The sequence below is a fragment of the Triturus cristatus genome, chromosome 2_2 (assembly GCF_964204655.1).
Source record: "Triturus cristatus chromosome 2_2, aTriCri1.1, whole genome shotgun sequence".
Taxonomy (NCBI): domain Eukaryota; kingdom Metazoa; phylum Chordata; class Amphibia; order Caudata; family Salamandridae; genus Triturus; species Triturus cristatus.
This window is the reverse complement of record NC_140582.1, coordinates 563,424,440-563,442,987: the sequence shown is the minus strand read 5'-3', so window position 1 is coordinate 563,442,987 and position 18,548 is coordinate 563,424,440. Positions and strand designations below refer to the sequence as shown.

The 18,548-nt window shown below is 41.9% G+C and overlaps 1 protein-coding gene across 1 annotated transcript in view; it reads right to left on the bottom strand.

Moving 5' to 3' along the window:
- TDO2 (tryptophan 2,3-dioxygenase) overlaps positions 1-18,548 on the bottom strand; it is a 161,558-nt gene that overhangs the window by 95,750 nt on the left and 47,260 nt on the right. The window lies entirely within an intron of this gene.

Here is an 18,548-nt window from a genome sequence, read left to right as displayed (position 1 = left end):
GCTTTTGTTGCCCTAAGTGGGAAGGGGATACCCAGACGTGGGGGTCCCGTGCTCACTGCACCACTGGATTCTAACTAGCCTGGCTGATGAGGGGTGATGCCCAAAAACCAGTCTCCGGATGCTTGTTTCCAGTCCAGGGAAGACCTGGCTTGGCAGTTTGGGCTGGACTGTTCCCATGAGGAGCAGGGTCAAGACTGATTTGCATATGGCCTAGTCTAAACTGGGGTGGCGGGGTGAACAAATGAAAGATGGATTAAACCCAGATCTTTGTGACTGGGGTGAATGTTTGCATTGTTCAGCATTCTATCCGTCATTTGTTTCTCCTTGGCTGGAGGGACACTTTCTCATAAAACTAAACTTAAAAACTAGTCTTTAAAATCAAGCTTAATAATATATATTAATATATATATATATATATCAACTTAATCTAAAATTATTATAAAATGCTGTTTAATAATAAAAGCAAATGAAAAGCCTTAAAATGTTTAACAAATGGCAATACAAAAATTTCCAATTTAAAATATCGAATACATTTTTTTTTAATTACAACATGATGGCGAATTACAAACTGGAGGCTCTTGAAAAGTTTACATGTTTGTGAGTCAGTGGGATCCTGAATGTTTCCCGCTGCCTCAGACAATGTTACCACAGGAGCCCGGGCTGCAAGTTCCAAAGAACAAACCAGTGGCATACCCGGTGCGGAAAATTTCTCATCACCCCCGGCATGACAAAATGGCAAAAATATGTGTTTAAAACATATATTTTTGCCATTCTGTCACCCTGCTCAGTGATGACACCCGGGGCAGCCCTCACCCACTGCACCCCCTTCCTATGCCACTGGAACACTGGTCATATCGAGCCCAATCAGCAGCCACTGATAGAGTGCCAGCCGGCAGTGTATCCGCCATGATCCAGAAATCCAGGAGTCGAAGCATCAAAGAGAGGCTCATAATATGCATCATGTAGAAAAGGTACTCTCAAAGGGCAACACTAAAGAGGAGTCCTCTTTGGACACACTTGCAGATCCATATCCATAGATTGGACCAATTGCATTCCAAGACACAAATCCAGTGCCCACTTGAAAGTGCACAGCAGACAGCGGAACATGGGCTGCACTCAATTAACCATACAGGTCGGAAGGACAAGGACCAATTGTCATTTAAGTCTTGCAACAAAGGAGCACCAAAGTATTGCATCATACGTTCATACCACAGAAAGACTGGTGGCAACTCCATCCCCATTTGGCCTCGAGGTGGAACAACCATTGCGGAGAAAGGAAAATAGACCAAAATTCCAGTAATGAGGAATAACACCGCTGGTATGCCACCAAAAATACTTGAAATCAGAGAGTGTATAAAGGATGGAATCATTTCAAATATAGTCTGAAATGTGGTGACAATTCTAGGTCCAATTACCTTAAAAAAACTATACTACTCCCACAGTATTTGAAGAATTCAATATACCGTCCACAAGCTCACCAAAATGTTGAAGGAGGTTTCTGTGCAGTAGTGATTGTATTTCAGCAAAAGACCTTTCTCTAGCGGAGGACAACACAATGTCCTTCTGATACAGTAAGGTTTTCAGTCTGCTCAGCATATCAAAGTTAACATTGAAAAAAGCTATTGAAGTCCGTACTGTTGCTGCTCTAACTGTATGTGCAGGCAAAAATAATACATTGTTTCAGCAGGTCACGACCCTAGAAACCACCACCACGTATGGTATCCCCGTTTTTATCCCACAACAACCATGGTAGTTCAGAACCAATAACTCCCATTCGAAAGCAATTTGAAAACCAGCCGAATCAAAACAGCTGGGGCAACTTTCAAATAGCACTGTAAGTAACAAATGGTCAAATGAAGTTTCACATTTGTTTCCACTGAGAAATACTGTTGTTACCCTATTCACCCACATAGTCAAAAGGCAGAACCCATGTCTCATGCAAAAATCTCCCTCCTAATGCCTCATATCGGCCTACTTTTAAATGTTTCAAACAAGATATGAAATGAAGCGTAGAAAGAGATAGTAAAATAAATGTGTATATTAACCGCACAGCAGGTGATGTTATAGCTACTGTGAAGGGCAATTTCTCTAAATACTCAATACTCAGCATTGTATAAGTCATACCTTTTTTTGCATTCTTTTTGGCGAGCATATGAAGTTATATGGCAAAAATAAATATGTTGTATTCAGGTATTTCCAGGGCACATGATTCAATCTTAGAATTAACAACGTCCAACTCAATTTCATCATAGAGCTAAGCTGACTTTGCCTGAGTTGTAACAAGGACATGTCACTTTGTGTTATATTGAATGCAGATGACACAATAATATTCAGAGAATAAATGCAAGTTGATATGTCGTCATGCTATTTTATACTACAGCTAAAGCCTTTTCCAAATTAGCCCTGTCAATTTCACGTATATGCTTAGCAGCTTACTTCTGGGAAGCTTTCCAAGGTCAATTGTAGATGGCATATAAAAAAGCATTTAGACCACAGAGATCTAGAGCCTAACAAGAAATCTTTTAAGTCCTTGTCATCAGAGAGGAGAGAAAATTGTTCCTTAACTGCAGATAATGTAGAATGCTGCAAACATTGCTGGCATAGTTTTCCGATGCTATAGTTCATGACTACTCCTGAGTGTCGTGTCTGCACATAACGTGGGTCTGGTCTGCTTGCGTTAAAACCATTTGTAGCATTTAAAAAACAGCCTTTAGTGTCCATTGGCCACAATAACCAACCCCGGAACGATGTAATTGTATGTATCATATTGTTGAGCTGTTCCTGTAAGTGTTGCTAATTATCAAAATGTGCAATTGAAGGAATGTTTGGTACTCATGTCTTTAATTTTAGTAAAAAACACAAGCAGGTTGTATGCTGCACTGTTTTGTGAAAGAAAATAATTTGTCTAGGTATATGATAAGCTCTAAATAAACCTTCAATTCCCTGCTATTGCCAATAGTGGGCTCCCCAATCTGATTTCAAATAGATGTTGTCTTTCCAAAATTAATATCCTTGTATTAATAATTGAGAAATAAAAGAATCTGAATAAATTAATTTGTGTAGGTTAGCATATTTGTCTTCTCCGGGAAAGGGGTAGTTTATAATAATAAGAGACATGGTCTAAGGGGTTGTTGTTAGAAAAATATGCAAACTTTTGCAGGTATCTTTTCGAAGTACCCTTTGGAGGGGTTGGGCAATGTTCCCATTGTGTGTAATTTAAAACTGCAAGTGGAGTACTAGCTCTATGTAAATAATTGTGTGCATAATGATGATAACAAAACATTTCACCATAGTTAGCAGAATTCAGATACATATCAGCGTCAAATACTGTATAAAATTCCAGCTCAGAAAGTATTGATTTAACTGTCGTCACATTCCAATTGTCAAGCAGAGTTCCAGGGGTAATAACATCCTTTATACTTATTTTGAATATATACAAATTTTGTAGAGTTTCTGCTGGACCAAAAATATCAAATGGGACCTTATCCCACACAATGCCATCCAGGATGGGAAATGCAGAAATGTTCATAAGGGGTGGGTCTCTTCCTCCTTTATGGGAAGAAGAATGAGGCTTCAATACCTCAGTTAGCGGCTCAATAGATAATGTCCATTTAGGAACAGAAAGAAAACTGTCAAAAATACAATGCAAATGAAGGGGAAAATCAATAAAAGGCCTATCCACCAATAAGACCAAGGTGAAATCATGTAAGTCTGTTTCACCCAAAAAAGTAATGCATGAATTCCATGCAATGATGTGTGTGACGTATCCGGAGAAAAGTCATTATTGACTGCAAAGCAGTCAGAGGCAGTATGTGCAAAAACAGGGACCTCACGGGGCAAAATTGAACTTTTAGGTACCTCCAATGTGGTTGATAATAAACAACTTTGTTGTTAGGTTAAATCTTCGAAAACTGTGGATTCACATATGGGGTGGTTACGGTATTAGTAGTTGTAAATGGAAGCAGTGGAACTTCAGTAACAGACTTCCCCAGATGGGGAGCAACTCTTTCTGTGTTATTTGATGACTGTAAAGGGATTTCCTGCATGGTAGTGAGAGGAGTCAGGTAACTACCCAGGAGCCTTTGAGGCCTACTGTGTAGGACTGGCCACATGGTGTGGTTTGATGAGGTCTATGGACACAAATCGTTTGTTTTTAAAACCATCAAGGGAGGACAAAGGTACTGTTCTGGTGCCTTGAATTGCCAGGACTGGCAGGGGTGCTCTGTATGATGGCCCAAACTCCTTCTTATTAACAACCTTTTCCCAAACTAAATCCCCAGTCTTTGATATCCAGCCAGGAGTTGCTGGTTGCACCTTTACTTCTTCATGGCAGAATGTTTGGTTAAGTTGTTTAGGTGCTCATCTTGGAATTCCTGCAATTCCGTAAAGACGGCAACATGTTTATTGATGTCAAAAGGCATATCAGCCACCACTGTACCAGGATTCCCATGGTCTGGAAGAAACATCTGGATGCCGAACAGCATTTCATATGGAGTTCAGTCATCCAAGGATCTCTTAGGTAGATTATTTAAAGCTTTCTGGACTCCACACAGATGATGGATCCAACTACGAACTGAACCTAATACTCTAGCTGTTTAAGTGCGGCTTTTCCTTTCCACAATCAAATTCCCCTCAGCATGATAGGGAGAGGAATAACCCTGGGCGTAGTGGGTGTAGCGGGGCTCAGCGGAGGTCCACGGAGTTGCAAACAAACTCTGTGGAACTCCGCTACACTACATCACACGCCTCCACCTCCCTATATTAACAAGTAATTCTACATTACTTAAAGTAAATTAAAACCACATACCTGTACTGCGGAGTCCCCGGGCTGCCCTTCTCCTCTCCCTCACCGTCTGGATAATTCTTGAGAAAACCTAGCGCGTGCGCATTTCTCGCAAGAAATGCACATGCGCAGGTGAGTGCGTATGCAAAGTTATCTCAAGGATTATCCAGACAGCGAGGAAGAGGAGGAGGGCAGCCCGGGGACGCCGCAGTACAGGTAAGTGGTTTTAATTTACTTTTAAGTAATGTAGAATTACTTGTTAATATAGGGTGAGGTGGAGGCGGGGGCTGGCCAACTCCACTCCACTGCGGAATGTGCAGAGATTTGCCTTCTCCTCGTTCTCTGCTGAATGCTGAGGAGGCAAATCTCCGTACACTCCGCGGGCAGAGCGGACGTCACCGCCCCGGCTTAGAGAGGAATAATGCACAGTCACACCCAGGGTGCCCATGGTATCCAGGTAAACCCTTGAGGCAAACACTGGTCCCTGGTCTGAGTGGAATGCAGCTGCTGCATATTTTGCAATAAAGACTTGCAGATCTTTAATAGCAGTCTGAGCGTCAGCCAATCAGTGTGGCGAAACCAATAGAAATATAGAACATAAACCCACTGCTTAAAGAATGTATTTAAAGGAACCGTCTGTGTGTAGAGGTCTGCAGTGGCTCAGAAATACACAAGCCACTGGTTTGTTTGAGATAGGAGAGGTGTCTGTGGTGGGTGTGCTACGGTGGAATTTTTAATTAGTTGACAAATGCCACAAGACCATGCCTCCAATAGCATTGCTATAGTAATTAAACTGTAGCCGTCACATCTGCATTGGCAGATGCCAACCCCTCATGAGCAGTTAGGATTAATTATAGACTTTAATCTGAATTTGTTATTACTCGATCCCCCAATCCGGCAATACGAGCAACAGGCCTGATTTAGGCACTAAAGAGGTAGGAGTATTTTGCTGGAAATTTCTGTGGTAATGGAGAGCCAGTGCGCGAAGCAGTGACAGCTACCATGATGTCTACATCCACTCTCGTATGGGAACAAGTAATTGCAGCTACCACGGCAGTTTGCACTGCTGCCTTTGAGGCTTCATCAGCGAGTGAATGCGCCTCAACGTGTATTCCAAAATGTTGGTGACTCAATGTATGAATGACATGAGCCCTTGCCAAGCATTTTTTTAAATGTGCCACCTTTCCTCAATGCAATTTATGCTTGATAGTGTTTCCTTTTGAGTTTCGAAATCCATTCAGGCACCAATAGTTCAAGTGCTCATTGAAAGATTGGACACAATAATACAAATCATACACAATAAGTGTGGTGAATTCAGGATCTGTATCCTCTATTGCCAAAATAAGAAATTGAAGTTCAGCCAAGTGAACGGTGAAATCCCCTAAGGATTTCGTAAATGTTTTTTTGAGGGTGGAATTCCCCATTCTGCATGTATCCACATACTTTTGGCAAGCGGTGGAGTATTGCTGTTTAGTTCCAACAGCAGGGTGGGGTGAACCATCAGTAGTAAATATAAATTCATACTGTTCAAAAGGCAAAACATCACTGGGCAGCCGTTATTCTTGTTCATACTGGATGAATTCATGGGTTTGAACTATAGGGTCAAAGACATAGTCTACGTCAATAGCTGTTAAGAAGGTGGCCCACTGTATCCATCTTGGATGTAAGCCTTTCACATGTGGAACCCTGGCCTTGGTGACAACCTCTAAGTTACCACAATTATGTGTTTCCTCTGAGCCAACAATATTTTATTTATAACAGCCTTCTAAACTGCAGACAATATTTTTCCTGGAGGTGCAAAACGCACTTCAGTATTGGATTATAAATCTGATTTATATATAATTGGTACTGTATCACCTTCATTCAGAGTAAGATATGCGTACTCTGTAGCCCTTTCAATTATGCATCATATTTTGGGCATTCAAGCATGTCTGTTTGCAGTGTTCTAGGAATCTGTGTATATTCTGCTGTCTAATGTGTGGTTGAGAAGTCTGGACGTATTAAGTCATAAAATGGTTTCACCCATTGGGCATAATCCGGTATGAATGTTCTTCCAAAATTGAGAAAGCCCAATAGTGATGGTAACTTTTTTATTGAGTTTGGTGTTTGAAAGAGTGTGCACTTCTCTAGGAAATGGGGTGCCAGGCTTTTTCCTCCATTTGATAACTCGTATCCCAAGAACAAGACACTCAGCTAGACAATTTCGTTTTTTTGGAAGATGAATTTGCAGCCTTGTTCAGCAAATCCCACAACTATATGATATACTTTGGCTAAGTGTTCATTCAAGGTCCTTAAGGTAAATGTCATCAACATAGGACAATGCTTCTGTTTCAGTTTCTTGTAAAATTGGTGCTACATGGCAGAAAACAGATCAGGGCTGTTACCATATCCTTGACGAAGTTGACAGAATCTTTTCTGTGATCCCAATGTGGTGAATGCGGTTATATTTCCATGCTTTCAGGTGCTACAGTTCTGCAAAAGAGCCCACTGGAAAAGTCTACAATTGTTTTGTATTTTTTACACTTTATGCTGTTCATTACTTCCACACTGTGTGTGTTTTGCACCACAAATGTGTGTGTGACTGTTTAGATGTCGGTAGTCTAAGACTAAGTGATACAAATGGCCAGGTTTCACTACGGGGAACAAAGGATTGTTCATTTGTGAGATACACGGCTCATTGATGCCTTGATATTCTGACTATCTTAGGATTTCTCTAAGTGGAGCTTTAGCTTCTTGCGTAATAGGATATTGGGGTTGCATTTGCAGGCTGGACCATATAGGAATTATGTGGTAAGGTAATTCTTTATCACATTGCTGTATAATGCCGGTGGTTGTGCAAGAGCCAGCTCCGTAGCATACACTTGTTTTACTGCTCAAGGGAAGAGGACAGAGAAAAATGGTGTTACTACATGTTCGCCTTGTGGGACTTTTCTAACAAACTCAGGTGGCCAATGCTTTTCAGCCAAGAGAATGTCATATGTCAGTGTTAGATTTCCCCCAAAAATGTATTTTATGGTATGAGGGATGTCAACTTCAATTTGGATTTCCAAATTAAATAATCAATCTGGAGAGCTAATCCGTTGATCTGGTGTTTCCACTTTAATGAAATCATTAGTTATTCTTGCCACCAGAAACTCTTGAAGAGTTTAACGGACTATTGTGAATTCTGCTGCGCTGTCTAGCAAGATCAGTGCCCACTCCTTGTTCTGAAGAAGTATCCTCAATATATGGAGCATATTTAAAAGAACAACCTTCTTTTTAGACTTGAAGTTTTTATTAAATTTTGATGATGACGTCAGACAAGCATTGTGAGTCCTTTCTTGCTTTCACATTCTCCTCTAGTCTGTGCTCCGATTGGGCTCCTCTGTCCAAATGTTTGTCGGGTGAGCCCTTTAAGGAATAAGAAGGACGAGCATCAATGTACTGATCCCTATCAGGTTGTTTAGGTATTTCATGGTTCCGTAATTTATAGTGCTTTTAGGAGGACTCAGGTTAAGGAGAGCCACCCTGTGACTTTCTTTTTTTAATGTTGTTGTTTATCAAAGTGTTTTTTAGAATACTCAGTTGCCTGTTTCAAGTTATCCTTTTCAGAATTACCCTTAAGTTGTGGTTTGTTTGGTCTGGCTCCCAAATTATTTTGGCCTGTAGATGTATGGGTTTCAGCAATACTTTTTAGTAGTTATCACTCCTTATCGGCTAATGGAACCTGTCTGAGGCATTGGCGTACTGCCAAGGCTGCTGCTTCCCCTTTATTGTTACTTAAAATAATTGAGGCAACCATGGCATAGTTGCCAATAAGTGTTGCCTCAAGTCCAGGGCTGGGGCAGCCCTGTATTCATTCTGAATCTGTTTTAGCACTTCAGACAAAAGAGCTATAACATGTGTTATGGTATATATTACAGCAAACAAATGATGGACAGAATGCTGACAATGCAAACATTCTCCCCCAGTCAAAAGATGTGGGTTAAATCCATCTTTCTATTGCCCACTATACCACCACAGTTTGAGCCAGCCATATGCAAATCAGTCTTGACCCTGTGCCCCATGGGAAACAGCCCAGACCGAACTGCCAGGCCTGGTCCTCCCTGGACCGGAAACAAGCATCCTGGGACTGGTCAAGCTATCCTGGCTGATGAGGGCTGAAAGCCCGTAACCGGTCCTAGGATGCTTGTTTCCAGTCCAGGGAGGACCTGGCCTGGCAGTTTGGGCTAGACTGTTCCCATGGGACACAGGGTCAAGACTGATTTGTAGATGGCTGGGTCCAAACTGGAATGGCATGGTGAGCAAAAAAACAATGGATTTAGGCCCAGATCTCTGTACTGGGGTGAATGTATGACATTGTTCTGCATTCTGACCAGCAATTTCTCTTTTTGCGTTTGTCACCCCGAGTGGGAAAGGTATGCCCAGATGTGGGTCCCGTGCTCTCCATGCCACTGGAGTCAAGCTATCCTGGTTGATAAGGGCTGAAAGCCCGAAACCGGTCCTAGGATGCTTGTTTCCAGTCCAGAGAGGACCTAGCCTGGAAGTTTGGGCTGGACTGTTCCCATGGGGCACAGGTTCAAGACTGATTTGCATATGGCTGGGTCCAAACTGGAATGCCATGGTGAGCAAAAAACTATGGATTTAGGCCCAGATCTCTGTACTGGGGTGAATGTATGACATTGTTCTGCATTCTGTCCATCAATTGTTCTTTTTATGGTATACATTACAGCAAAAACTGTGCCCCATGTGGAACATTCATCAAACAGGGAACCATTTCTAATGTTAGGCACATTGTGAGATTTCTGTTTGCTTTGGGGTTCTGTATAGGGAAACACTGCTTCAAGCTGGTTTGGTTTTTTGTGTAATCAGAAAAGATTTTTCTCCCATCTGGTGGGGACCCTACCCATTATTGTGTTAATAGTCACTGGACTAATTCACTGAGGTTGCTGTGATTGATCGCATAACAAATCGTATTAGTCTTCTGTATAGTCAGTCAGTCAAAAATCTTTGTTACATTTTGTTTCCATAGCAGAAAAAGCTAATTCATATAAAACAAGTACCTATGATGAATAAGCAAGAGATTCAGGATCCATACTTAAACGAATTCTAGAAATTCATATGTTAAACTTTTCTAGCAGTGTTGGATTTAACTTGACATTCTTTTAGAATTAAAAAAAATTAAAAAGAGTATTTCATTAAAGAAATACATGAATAAAATTAACATTCACAATAAAACAGTACTATACCCACGAGCCTGGACTAACATAAAATCTCAACCAGAAGAATTGTAAATACCTGACATAGTAAATATAGTATAAATTAATGACACCAATTAAAAGTCCATTATAACTATATAGTTTGTCATAAGACATAGTTATCATGGGTTTTCCTACCAGCTTATCTGCTTTTGTCTGGCAACAAATGGGATCGCCTGCATTTCAGTCAAGCCCAAAGGTATGACACATCAATGGGCCATCAAGCTGTTGAATAAATGATAGTTCTGGACAACACTGTCTTAAATTATATCTGCGCAAAAGCGGAATGATAAACCTTTTTCCTTTATGTGCAATAAAATGTGCAGTAGAGTAATAAGTGTAAATATGATTGTGTCGACACGCTGTTGTAGGGACACAAGCTAAGATCACTTAGAGAATGAGAATTTGCAGGGAAGCCACGCATCATTGGGATATACTTTAGATGGAATCTTTTCAAGATAAAACGGTGCTGCATTCTGGATGACAACTAAGTAGGAGTGGGCACCCTGTTTGTGGGGGCGGTCCTTGATAGAGAATAAAAGTAGCTTTATTCCTGTTTGCCTGCCATCTGTTTGCTTGCTAAGAAAATCTCCTTAAGCCTTGGCTTTGTAATTGAATTGAATTGAATAGCTTTATTTGAGATTTCAGGAAAATCATAAAAGCACACAATATAGCAGATAATAAAAATGCTTATCAGTGAAATACGACAATTCAAATGCTTAAAAACCATCTCAAAACCACTAAATACATTAAGAAAAACATTGGAAATCAGTGTAAGAATAAATAACAGACTAATTATACACAGCATAAAACATCAGGGTCACAAAAAATCACTACCCCTGAATCACTCCAGATAAAGAAATGAGTCAAATAAAGAAAAATAAGAAGAAAAAGGCAGGCCTCACATGTGTAAAGTTCATAGTTAGGCAGAGTGGGTAAATACATCGGTGCCTAAGATGGTTATAGATTGGACGAACATGATGATATGAAAGAAGTTAGGAATGGAGATATCATCACAAATACAGGGCGAGAGTTCTGAAATTTTGTAGCAAGATCCTTTGGGCAGCAGGAGCCGATGAATAAGATTAAATCTAAAATAAGTTAATAATCTGCGATGAAAGCTCGACATCTCCAAAGCCAGATAAGGCTCTCCTCCAAGAACTGATTTTATCATTACAAAATGACAAACCATAATGCTTTAAGCGGGCCCTTGCCTCTTGGTCTGCAACAACCATGTCATGAAAAGCCTGTTTAACCATTTGTATGTCCCTCCTAACTATAGCTCACGGGTGCATAAACTCAGGGCAACCCAATGACTTAAAGATACGTCTTACATAGGCTTGCCATCCAGGGCCAAGCAGTCTTATATATTGTTCCTATCCAGAGATAAGTTCTCCTTGAGCCAAATAGACAGCCAAAGTAGCAAAGGGTGAAGTAAAGTAATATCTGAGATATACCCTATGCCCACTTATTCATGCAGTATCTCAGAAGCTGTGCTAGCTGGTACTTTGAGAAAGCTTCTCAATAATGAATTTTTAACCACCTGAAGCTGGGATGCGGGAACATGTCCCCAAATTTGCAACCATAACATGCCAACTGCACACACTTGGCCCTTAAGTCTTTAATCATAGCCTCCACGTTAGTGTGGCCCAAATATTTAGCCAAAAGGCCAACCCCACTGACTGCTGCTTTAAATCTGGAAGACATTTTCTTTACAAGGGGTTGCCAGGAAAGTTGGGAATCAAAACGTATCTCCAGATAAGCAAAATGATCAACTCTGGTGATAAGATAAGAACAAATATCAACCCTGGTGATAAGATGGCCCTTCACTACCAAATGGTTGGTTATGGTGCTCTTATGGCCCACCATCATAACTTGAGACTTCGCATGGTTGGTCATGAGATCAAGGAAATCCTTGTATGTAACAAAAATATCTAATTAACGCTGTAGGCCATTGGCTGTATGGTTCATAAGGACAGCATCATCTGCATATAAAAGAACAGGCAGATGTCGCATGCCCATAGTTGGCTTGTCAGCCCCCAAATCAACAGGGCTAAAGCCAAACCATTGATATACAAAGTAAAGAGGATGATTCCAGGATGCATCCCTGATGCACCCCTCTCTTCAACTCTAGGGGCAGGGTATGTTCCCCTTCTGCCCATATCTAAGGGATGCAGATAGTCCCTTGTGGATAAAAACCTTGAAGGAAAGCAGATGTGGATCAACCCCCATGGATCCAAGCACAGCCCAGAGCTTAGATCTATTAACTCTGTCAAAGGCTGAGCTTAGGTCCACAAAGGCCAAATGGACTGCCCCCTACTTTGCCCTAGTGTACTTGGAGATCAACAGGTACAAATTCAGTGTTCGGTCCACTGTGCTTCTCCCTACCCTAAATCCATAATGTACTTCATAGAGAATGTTCTTATCAGATGCCGAAGTGGACAAGCGATCCAGCAGGACCTTGCCTAGCACTTTAACCTTGCGAGCCACCAATGAACTGGGGAAATAACAAGCAGGTTCAGCTCTATTACCACTCTTAAAAATCAGAATTATAACAGAATATTTCCAAATAGCAGGGATCCCCCCTCTTATAGCTGCATTAAAATGCTTGAGTCAGCAGGGGGCCCAAATATCTACTTGTGTCTTAAATAGTCACCCAGAATGACATCAAACCCTGGGGCCTTGCCCTCTGGCAGGGGCAGGTTAGCTTTCTTAACTTCCTAGCGGTGCAGGCAAAGACCTGCAGTCTCCCAAAACCCAGGGATATCCTGATGACCAGATTCTAATTCATGGATCACTTCAAAGTGTCAGTCAGTCAGTCAAAAAAACTTTATTTGGTTTATCACAACCATAAAGCATACAACAAATAATTTAAAAACAGTCAAGTTTAAAAGAATGGTATTTCCAAAAATGTAATGCATTGATAAAATGTTTACAACTTTTATAAAGTTTCCAGTCCTGTTTCAACCTCAGTTATTTATTTCAAGTCCGCTTTTAGTAGAAGATTGTCGATCAGTGTGAATAACTTTACCCCACGGCAAATTAAAATGTTTACAGCTAGTTACAGCCTGCCTTCAGATGCGGATGTTTAATTTATTTAAGATCACTTTAAAGGACTTTCTTCTTTCTTCTTTTACTGTAGGGCAGGCGCACATCAGGTGGCATATGGATTCTGTGTGGTGTCCACATAAGTGGCAATATTCGGCATGATGTTTGCTTTTCCAGGTTGGAATCAAGTCCTTCGAGTTACAATATCCTAGTCGGTACAGCATAAACCTCTTTTTAAATGTTAGTCGAAAATGTGCTGTTAAATAAGCTTGTGGTTTTAGCTTTGTGTATGAATTTATTACCGACCAGGCATGTCGACGTTTAGTCAATCTTGTTTTGTCTTCCAAAAAAGTTAATTTCTTAGCCGTGGCATTGCATAATCTGTTAAATGCTGTTCTTTCCATCTTACTGTCCCAAACTTCTTGGATGTCTAATACTTTCAAGGCTCTGCTCAGATGTTCGCCCCATGGGTTTGGTATTTTCTGATCAAACTGGGCCTTTATTTCAGTCCAGCATAGGTAATTCAGAGATCCGGATTCTGACCCTCGGAATTTCCAACACAGTTTTGCGAAGATAGATTTTCTTTGATATTCCTGATTCTGAAGGCCAAATTCCAAGCGTATCTGTGCTGGTGACGTGGCTATGGGAAGGTTAAAAACTGCTTACTATACTTTTGTCTGCAGCTCATTTAAAATATCAATTTCCTGACTGTGCCATATTTCTAGGCCATATGCCAGTGTTGGAAGTAGTTGTGCTGCCATTATTTTCAGAAGGTGATTGTGAGAGGGGCAGCGCACTTTCTTATACAGCTGTTCGTAAGCGAAAAGGAATGAGTGGTCTTTTGCTTTTATATCTGTTTTCTGATCCATAAAGGACATGCTTCGGCCCAATTTGATGGCCAGGTATTTATATGAACTGATCTCCTTAATTTGTTCGCCCTTTCCGTGCCATTTATATTTTCCAGGCCTGGAGCCTGCTAGATGCACCACCTTAGTTTTCTTCTTATTTAATTTCAACCCTAGTTGATCAAAGTAATCTGTCAGGTTGTTGATAACTCTTTGCAACCCAATTGGGGTTTGGCTCCCAACCACTATATCGTCCGCGTATTGCAGGGACTGAATTGGCTCATTTGCCAATTTGGGAGGATGGCCATTTACTTTTAACAGGTGGTTGATTAGATCAGCTAGATAGAGGTTAAATAGACTCGGTGAGAGGACACAGCCTTGTTTTAGTCCGTTGTTTATGTTTACCTTGAAAGATATTCTGCTGCCGTCTCCAAGCTTCACCCTAGCCCAGGTTTCACTATATAGGGCTATTATGATGTCAATTTTTGTGGTAATCCCCCTGCTTTCAGTTTCATCCAAAGGCAATCTTGTGGCACTTTGTCAAAAGCTGGTTTTAGGTCGATGTAACATGCAAAGAATCCAGCTGTTTTGCTTGTTGCTTTTTCAATTTGGATCGTCAATGCTGCCAGGTTCGTGATGGTGCCCATACCCTGCCTGAAGCCTGTTTGATATTTCGTGATTATTCTCTTTTCCTCCACCCACATCTGCAATTGTTGTAAAATACATGATGCGAAAAGTTTGCTTCAACATCAATCAAGGCAATGAGCCTGTAATTTCCAGGCTCAGTACGACTTCCGTTTTGATAGATTGGATGAAATAGGTTCCCTCTCCGGGAATTTGGCATCTTGTTTTCTCAATATAGTTGATTAAAAGGTGGCGTGAGGTAGTTTGCCCAAAAATCAGGATCTTGCTTAAAAAATGCGTTTGGGAGACCCTTCAGCCCTGCAGCGCCTTCAGTTTTCAATTTTGTTATCACTACTTTTAGTTGTTTAGTTGTTATTAGGGTATTTAAGTCGTGAATAATGAGTTTCAGTTGGTCCCCTTCCAATTGTACTTTTTTCTGTTTGGGGGGACCTATTGAAATTGCATTTTGCTTTGCGTCCTCCAATATGTTCAAGTCTGTTTCTGCCCACGTATGAGTACCATTTTGTGTGTTATTATACAATTTGTCAATATGTTGTGTCCAAACTGAATCGCTTATTCCTGCATTTTGGTGCGTTCCTATTCCTTTTGTTAGGTTATTTATTAACCCCCAGAATTCACTACTGTTTGGCAATTTGCTTGCACAGAGCACTTTTGCCCAAAGGTTTTCAGTATGCCCCTTTTTTGCCTCCCTGCACATATCCTTGTATTCCCTTCTCATTTTTTTGGTCTCACTGTTGCCTGTAACTATTCCTATTCTTGCTGCTACGGCCTTGGCTCTTACCTCCTTTGCAATTTTCCTCTTCAGGTTGCGCAGCTGTATATTGTTATATGGTTCGTTTCTGGCGCCATTGGTCAATTGGCGTGCTGGGATTACTGGAAATTTGGTTAACAATGTCGTTCCTAGGTTCTCCCAATCTTGTGAACATACTGAGGGGAGGGCAAATCATGGACTGCATGTACCATGCACACTCAGCGGAGCACTAATCGTGAATTGCATGTAACATGATGCAAAAGAGCACATTTTTCTGGGATATGATGTAGTGTGCGGGCATACTCTTTTCCCTACCCAAACTGATTTTCATGACCTCCTCTACCATTTAAAAAATTGAGAGTATAGATCGAGCCAGAGAGTGCAGCCCCAGCCGGAGAGTACGGCCCAGGTGCGGAGAGTACGGCCCGGGTGAGGATATTCCGGCCTGACTGCAGACGTAAAGATGTGAAGCCAACCTTCACGCAGGGATGAAAGAGGTAGCTGAATGGATGAAGAACAGCCGCCTGAAACTGAACTCGGACAAGACGGAAGTCCTCATCCTGGGGTCCTCACCCTCCGCCTGGGACGACTCATGGTGGCCCCCCGCCCTAGGCAGTGCACCCAAACCAACAGACCACGCACGCAACCTGGGCTTCATCCTGGACTCCTCCCTCTCCATGACCAGCAAGTCAACGCCGTCTCCTCGTCGTGCTTCAACATCCTGCGCATGCTACGCAAGATCTTCCGGTGGATCCCCACTGAGACCAGGAAGACGGTCACCCAGGCCCTCGTCACCAGCCGTCTGGACTACGGCAACTCCCTCTACACCGGAACCGCCGCCAAACTCCAGAAGAGACTCCAGCGGATCCAGAACGCCTCAGCACGACTCATCCTGGACATCCCCCGTCGCAGCCACATCTCCGGACACCTGAGAGACCTGCACTGGCTCCCGGTCAACAAGAGAATCACCTTCCGACTCCTCACCCACGCACACAAAGCCCTACACAACCAAGGCCCAGGATACCTCAACAACCGCCTCAACTTCTACGCACCCAAACGCCAGCTTCGATCGACCGGCCACGCCCTTGCCGCCGTCCCCCGCATCCAAAGAGCCACCACAGGGGGACGGTCCTTCTCCTACCTCGCCGCCAAAACTTGGAACTCCCTCCCGACCCACCTCCGCCTGACCCAGGACCACCTCGCCTTCAGGAAGCAGCTCAAGAACTGGCTGTTCGAGTAATAGCGGACCTCCCTCCCCCAGCGCCTTGAGACCCTCTGGGTGAGTAGTGCGCTATACAAATGCTTGATTGATTGATTGATTGACTCGTAAATGACCTCTGTGAATACCAAAAGTTGAAAAGTTAAAATTTTGTCTCAGATTGCCTTTGTGAATCGGGTCCGGTGTGTTTTAGAGAGGTGCATGGATGGACTTTGGTAAAGTTTGTCCGAAAGGTACTTTGTATAAGTGGTTCCGGCTAGGTCTTTGCAGTTGGGATCTGGGTGGTACATAGAAGAAGAAGTGAGTTATATTGCAGAAGGTCTGGATGGGGCTATGTAGAGGTTTCTAGGTGAGAGCTTTGCAGTTTGAATGTTTGTGGAAATGTAAACTTTAAGTACAGGACCATCTGTACAGAAGGGTCATGATACCACTGTGCAGAAGAATTATTGATGCCACTTTGATGAGAGACCTGGATGGGGCTTGCCTCCCCAGTCAGCTTCCCAATGCTGATGATTTGGTAAGCTTCCTAACCATTAGCTTGATCCACCCTCTTGGAAAGTATGGGGGGCCTGCCTCCTAAATATTTTGCTCAGGGGGGCTTGGCCTAACAAAGTTTGAAGACCACTGATCACCATGGTCTTCAGTCTCTGGTAAGATAAATCAATAACTACACCGCAACATAGAATATTGAGCAGTAAAGGAAAAGAAAACAATTAAATTTGCATAACACACTGATGGAAGGTCTTAAAAAAACAAGGCAAACTGGCATTGGGCATTTCACTAGGAAACTGGAAGGGTGGGGGGCAGTTTTTGTTGCAGTGCGGCAGTTTTGAAAGCACCCCTGCAGAGCTCCATGTATATTCAGTAGTTTTCAGGCAACAATAAAAGTGTCAAGATAACTCTGGTGATTAATGTATCTTCTGGTGAGAGAGCAGAGATGTGTCTAGTGTCAGTTTTGACTCGTCTAAGGTAGCGCATAGGATGAATATGCCTGCTGCAAGGGACATGTACAATGCACATCACAGAACAGTATTTCATGTGCAGAGTTTAGTGGGTTACTGCGTTTGTCAGAAACTCTTTTGTTACTGTCCAGGTCATAAGTTAAAATCAGAATCTAGCACAATGTGCTATGAAGTGTCGTCAACAAGCTGTGTGCAAACTACATGGTACAAGTTAGAAAGTGTTTTTTTTTCAAGGCTTTCATTACCCTAATGTTGCTAAAAAGAGTTTGTTGGGTAGAAATAAATTCTTATTAGTAACGTCAACCATAGCCACTGTGGCATGCTCTGAAAACTGGGTTTTGCTTCTCTTCACCAAGCACTCTTTAAAAATGCCTACCAGTATGGACGACATGTATCCTACACTTTGCATTTCCCATTGTCTTTGTAATATTTTATATACACTGATTTATACACATACTATTCACTGTCTCTGTATTTGTCTCTGATGTAAAGTGCTCCGACATCCTACACTGGTATGAGAGGCACTATGAAACAAATAAAATACATGTGAGAGAGGGGCTATGAAGAGATGAGAGGCACTGTTGGAGGGTGATAGTGAGGGAATCCTGGTGCATTGTTAGGTCATCATTTCCTATGCTTTAACAGTTAATGTAAGTGAACATATATCGAAATATGTCTTGTGGAATGTGCCATTTCTGTCCAAATGTTCTTGGGGGGAACCCCCAAACCCGCCCTGTAGCACTCAGGCTCCCTTGCTGCACTCACTATTCAGACCATGGGGGCTGGTCTGACAAAATTTGCCAGGGCTGCTTTGAGTTCCCAGTCCGGCCCTGCAAAAAACAACATAGCAAATAGCTCGTTTTATTTAAAAGCATGTTTTTAATTACTCCCAGAACATTTGATTGCTACAAAATAATTGACAAATTATCCAAGGTAACTACTTTAGGGAATATAATAAAATGCTTTTGCACTCTGCTCGTTGTCAAAGCAAAGTACTACTGATGATATAACGTGTTTTTTCTTATTTTGGTAGGATAACATCTCTTCCTATGTGATGT